Here is a 6,353-nt window from a genome sequence, read left to right as displayed (position 1 = left end):
ACACTATTAAAGTGTCTATATGGGTCCACACCAGAAAGTGTTAATTTAACTCTTTTTGGAGAGTTGGTACGTTAACTCTGATTTAGTGTTAAACACCAAATCTGTCTGGAGTTGATAATTTAACACTTGGTGTTAAGAGTTTATATATTAACTCTCAAAGAGTATTTTAGTTTAACTACGTAAGAGTTATCTTCTAATTCATTCTAAAAAGCGGGAATTTTACTGTTCTGAACTTCTAGAAATTTCTTTTGGAAATAAACATTTACTAAAAAGATGCAATGGTTTTTGAAAAACATTTATTCTGAACTGTGCACCACAATTTCAAAACATTTTCTGAAAGATGTAACAGTGTACATGTTCTCACTTTCATTAGAATTGTGTTTATCAAAAGGTCTGACATGGTAAATGCAAATAACAGCATTCTCAACACTTATTGCTTCAATACAATATGCATGTCCTTCATTCATCCCTTTGTGGAACTTCAACGCACTTCTGCTCTCCCCATATTCCATCTTCACAAGCATATCCTGTGCGGAGATTGAATAAAAATTAGTTGACACTAATTAATGGCACAAATAATCCAGTAAACAATTGCAGCACAGTAAAAAAAAAAAAAAGGAATCCTCTTTGAGCCATTACTTGTGTAAAGTATTTTCCCAAAAGACAAAGACACAGGCAACAGGTAATACTGAACTAAATGTAAAACCTCAACCTTTTTCATTTTTACCTAAACCGTGTGCACAAAACTCTGGAGGGATCTAAATGCTAACGTAGAATCCAGTCAGGACGTCAGCTACTGCTGTTTGCTCGGTTTTTTTTATGGGCGATCGTTTTCAGGCTTCAAGTAGCACCATTATACCAACATTTCACATTCTAGACATTGTTTTAGGTGTATTTGACCAAAAATTTGACTGAAAATTCACATGCAAGCTTTTTTTCAAGGCTGTGGTATTTGCCCGCAAACAATACCTTTCAGCTAGCTAAAACAGAATATTATGCTATCACCGAGCAACATGGCTAATGCCTTTCACACAGCTTTGTCTCAACTCCAAAGAGCCACAGAAGTAAAAGCTAATAACAATTGAAACAATCTTTGAAAAAATGACTTACCAAGCATGGCAAACAACTCAAATATGTAGAGCAAAATGTTCTGAAACGGCTTCACTTCAGCTTCGATTGGAGCCGTGCTGGGGGCGGAGTCTGTGAATTTACTCTGTTGGTGTCATAGCCCCTGTAGGAGTTCAGAATTAAGAGGTCAAGAGTTAATGTTTCCATTGTAACACCTCCAGATTTGACAGAGAAACACTCATTTTTAACACTCGATTTTAACTACTATCATTTTACACCTCAGAGTTACATTAAAAGAATGTGACTCTGCTTAGAGTAAAATTAACTCTACTTTTGCAAGGAGACTATTAACACCAAAAAATTTAACACTTTTGAATTTGCTGTGTAGTCAAGTACTGTAGAGCAAGTACTAAGGAAAGTGATAAGTAGAAAGAATCAGCAGACTGGTCAAATTTATTTATCTCCTGGCATCTCCACTCTACCATCTCAAAACAACCCCGGTCGTCAAACTCTCACTTGATTTATACAGACTTTATACACACCTGAACATCATTAGTCTCTACCATTAAGAAATAGGTTAGACCAAACAATACAATCTAAACAAAGAAACAGGAGTAAGATTATTTATCCAATTGACAAACTCATTTATGCAGCTAAATGGTTTGAAATGTAAAACACTGCATACAGTACAACTCAAGAGGTTACTTTAAAGTAAATAAACAGTACTATACAAAAGGAAAAACCCTTCATTTGGTTGTACCCAGTGATGCAGTTAATGATATCATGACCCACACACGTTTTGGATATAGGACCAGAACAAAGGTCCTATATCCAAATCAATGGTAAGTTTAACCAAAGCAACATAAGCAAACATAATTTACCAGAAAGTTATCTGTCAGCAGAAGAAAATTCAAATCACCTGATGGTTCACTAGTATTTGCTTTAAAAGCATATGCATGGATGTAAACTGTAACATAATGCTACCACAAACAAAGTTACACCAGCAATGTCAAGGTCAAGCCTACCACTTTTTTCCACAAATACCAGCAAGCAATTTGCATATTTTTTGGTTCAGGCCAGCTTTGTAGCCTTCTAGGAAGAAATCTTTAAAATCTTTTTCTACATGAACTGGGAAACAAGTTGTACATAATGCTCTTTTTTTCCAGACCATTTCACCAATAGCACAGCTTCATCTAAAGAGTTTACAGTTCAGGACCCTTTAAAGGCCAGACTTGTAATATTGTGCAAATGGAAATCTCCCATTATTCCTATCATGTTTTTTTCGGAAAATATTCTATTAATGCAATGCTTACCTTTGATTACATTTGATTCTTGATGTTATACTGTATATATATTATTTGAAAATTTAATGAAAAGAACAGTCACATTTTGATGAGTACTGAGGTGCAGCTACAGTGGGGCAAACAAGTATTTAGTCAGCCACCGATTGTGCAAGTTCCCCCACCTGAAATGATGACAGAGGTCAGTAATTTGCACCAGAGGTACACTTCAACTGTGAGAGACAGAATGTGGAAAAAAAAAAAAAAAAATCCATCAATCCACATGGTAGGATTTGTAAAGAATTTATTCGTAAATCAGGGTGGAAAATAAGTATTTGGTCAATAACAAAAATACAACTCAATACTTTGTAACATAACCTTTGTTGGCAATGACAGAGGTCAAACGTTTACTATAGGTCTTTACCAGGTGTTGCAGCTTTTAGGCAGGGATGACTCCGAGAGTTGCTTTCTCACTGCATATGCTTTATTTCACAATCAGATCGATAACAAAAACATACAGCAGCTCCTCTCCAACTCCTAGCCCTTCGCTGCGGTGGAAAAAAGAACGACTCCAATCCCCTTCAAGGAACATACGTACAAAAGAGTTTTCCTGACACACCAATGGGGCGTTCAATGCCATCTTGTAAATATGAGTACTCTGGCAGAATAACAGTTCAAATGAAAAATACACCAGAACAAACAAGCAAACAAAAAAAGAAGTGTAGGGTACCTTTGAACCAATGACCACCAAAGTATAACAACAATACTTTTTAACATAACCCGGCCCCGTCAATATGTGTATCTCTCACACAGGTTTGCACACACAGTAGCTGGTATTTTGGCCCATTCCTCCATGCAGATCTTCTCGAGAGCAGTGATGTTTTGGGGCTGTCGCCGAGCAACACGGACTTTCAACTCCCGCCACAGATTTTCTATGGGGTTGAGGTCTGGAGACTGGCTAGGCCACTCCAGGACTTTCAAATGCTTCTTACGGAGCCACTCCTTTGTTGCCCGGGCGGTGTGTTTTGGATCATTGTCATGTTGGAAGACCCAGCCTCGTTTCATCTTCAAAGTTCTCACTGATGGAAGGAGGTTTTGGCTCAAAATCTCACGATACATGGCCCCATTCATTCTGTCCTTAACACGGATCAGTCGTCTGTCCCCTTGGCAGAAAAACAGCCCCATAGCATGATGTTTCCACCCCCATGCTTCACAGTAGGTATGGTGTTCTTGGGATGCAACTCAGTATTCTTCTTCCTCCAAACACGACGAGTTGAGTTTATACCAAAAAGTTCTACTTTGGTTTCATCTGACCACATGACATTCTCCCAATCCTCTGCTGTATCATCCATGTGCTCTCTGGCAAACTTCAGACGGGCCTGGACATGCACTGGCTTCAGCAGCGGAACACGTCTGGCACTGCGGGATTTGATTCCCTGCCGTTGTAGTGTGTTACTGATGGTGACCTTTGTTACTTTGGTCCCAGCTCTCTGCAGGTCATTCACCAGGTCCCCCCGTGTGGTTCTGGGATCTTTGCTCACCGTTCTCATGATCATTTTGACCCCACGGGATGAGATCTTGCGTGGAGCCCCAGATCGAGGGAGATTATCAGTGGTCTTGTATGTCTTCCATTTTCTGATGACCGCTCCCACAGTTGATTTTTTCACACCAAGCTGCTTGCCTATTGTAGATTCACTCTTCCCAGTCTGGTGCAGGTCTACAATACTTTTCCTGGTGTCCTTCGAAAGCTCTTTGGTCTTGGCCATGGCGGAGTTTGGAGTCTGACTGTTTGAGGCTGTGGACAGGTGTCTTTTATACAGATGATGAGTTCAAACAGGTGCCATTCATACAGGTAACGAGTGGGGGACAGAAAAGCTTCTTACAGAAGACGTTACAGGTCTGTGAGAGCCAGAGACTTTCCTTGTTTGAGGTGACCAAATACTTATTTTCCACCCTAATTTACGAATAAATTCTTTACAAATCCTACCATGTGGATTCATGGATTTTTTTTTTCACATTCTGTCTCTCACAGTTGAAGTGTACCTCTGGTGCAAATTACTGACCTCTGTCATCATTTTAAGTGGGGGAACTTGCACAATCGGTGGCTGACTAAATACTTTTTTGCCCCACTGTATATGATGATTTATATCGTGCATGTGATCTACATTTCTTTTTTTCTTTTCTTTTTTCTGTTTTTTACTTTCTAAGCATAATTCAACATAATGGCTGAGAAAACCCATATGGAAAAGATATATATAAATGTTATAAAGTTTATCTGTCTTGTGTGAAACTTGTATGAAAAGCATATAAGAGTGAAAACAGATATAAGATCCCTTGAAAAATTATATAATGAAACTTGTATGTTTTGGATACTTACTAAAACAATGTATGAAAGTAATTAGAAAGTGGCCACTTTCATGAGTAATCACATATAAGTTTTTACTATTTCTTTTTCACATGGGAAGCACTGGGAGACTGAGAACAAGATTGCAACATTATTTACAGTTTGGCAGTAAATCAACATGATATCCCAGTGTGTTAACATTTGCATGTAAGTCAGTGGGAAAAGTAGGAAAACAGGAGTTACAGAACCACAGAGAACAGATCTGAAGGGAGTAGAGAGTTAGGGAAAGTCAAAGGGGGAATAAAAAGCAGCTGTGTAACTGGGAAGTGGTGTGACATTCGGTATGTCAGCATAACTTTCATAGGCTAAGATCAAATATCTGCTGTTGCTTTTGAAATCACAGTCCTAAAAAGAGGTGACTGTATTTCCTTTATTCATAAGCCTTTATTCAAAGCAGCAGTGATGATACAAAACAAGCACATAGTACATTTTTTTAATTGTTAACTTTGTTACTGTGTTTAAAACTAAAATACTAGTTGTTCTGCAGTCAGCTCAGAAGAAGCATAAATGACTATGGTTATACACCAGCTAAGGATTTTTCTTGAAAAGGGCACAGTAAAAACTGTTTAATTTTGAAAGAACATAATTGCTTTCAGCTGCTATAGAGGTATTCAGTAAATGAGACAATCCTAATGGTATGCATCTTTGTCCAAGAGGTGGCAATCTCCTTCCATTGAAAATATAATCTCACTGTGTGCCATAGTCTACATGACACAATCCAAGAAATTCTCCTTTTTGCTTTACCCTGCAATGGACAATATACCTGAATAGACTGTACCTGTTAACCTCTCACCCTATGACATTTTGGGCAGGATTCCAGCCCCACCATGACTCTGCATTGGATAACCAGTTAAGAAAATGGATGAATAGATTTATTTTTCCACAATTTTTTCCTGACATTTCAAAGGCAGCAAAAATGTCCTTGACAAAATGTATGGTATGTAGCACAGCACATGGAACAGTCACACAGTCATATGTGATATACAAACCATTAAATGCCAACTCTTCTAATAAAGTTTTAAACCCATTTCATGACTTGCTGTTGTGCTCTGTCCTCATTGCCCACTATCTAGTCCCTCCTTACCGTTAGTTAATAAGGTTTATCCCCACAATGTATTAATAAATGAACATGTAATGTATATAAGGATATATTTTTAAGGAAATACAAACACAGATAGTTCACATCAATAATAAGAGAACACAGTTAAGTGCTGTAAAGTGAAAACGGGTATAAACAATCCTGCTTCTACACCTTCAAACAAAACCCAGTTTATGTTCTATAACTGCAGTCTGTGCTTCTATTTTCCATGTGTCTATCCTCTGTCCATCTTAGCCAAATCAGGGAAGGTATATTCTTCAAGGTGTCTGCCTACAGAAAAGAAAATGTTCATGTTTTAAGGGGAATACTATTTCACTTGGCTCACAGAAAAAAATGTAAAATAAAAATCAAAATTTTTTTGATTAATTTGAATGCAATAAAATGACCAATTGTATATTTTTTTATTCTTTCATTGGAACCAACAAAAATGTAGGAGCCACTTCCTGTTAACAAAAGCAAAAAATGGAAGTGACACTCCTAGTGACAAGTTAATCATTAACGA

The 6,353-nt window shown here is 37.7% G+C and overlaps 2 long non-coding RNA genes across 2 annotated transcripts; one reads left to right on the top strand and one right to left on the bottom strand.

Moving 5' to 3' along the window:
* Positions 1-279: 279 nt before the first annotated feature.
* On the bottom strand, positions 280-1,885 carry LOC145429448 (uncharacterized). The gene is made up of 2 exons (XR_013909681.1): positions 1,111-1,885; positions 280-527 (listed from the first exon to the last, which is right to left on the bottom strand). It is a non-coding gene; the product is annotated as an uncharacterized LOC145429448 (long non-coding RNA).
* A 759-nt stretch (positions 1,886-2,644) lies between these two features.
* LOC145429449 (uncharacterized) lies at positions 2,645-5,437 on the top strand. The gene is made up of 2 exons (XR_013909682.1): positions 2,645-2,775; positions 3,162-5,437. It is a non-coding gene; the product is annotated as an uncharacterized LOC145429449 (long non-coding RNA).
* Positions 5,438-6,353: the final 916 nt, after the last annotated feature.

This window comes from Astatotilapia calliptera, chromosome 6, assembly GCF_964374335.1.
Source record: "Astatotilapia calliptera chromosome 6, fAstCal68.1, whole genome shotgun sequence".
Classification (NCBI taxonomy): domain Eukaryota; kingdom Metazoa; phylum Chordata; class Actinopteri; order Cichliformes; family Cichlidae; genus Astatotilapia; species Astatotilapia calliptera.
Note: the sequence above shows the minus strand (reverse complement) of the source record. Positions and strands in the feature narration are given on the sequence as shown.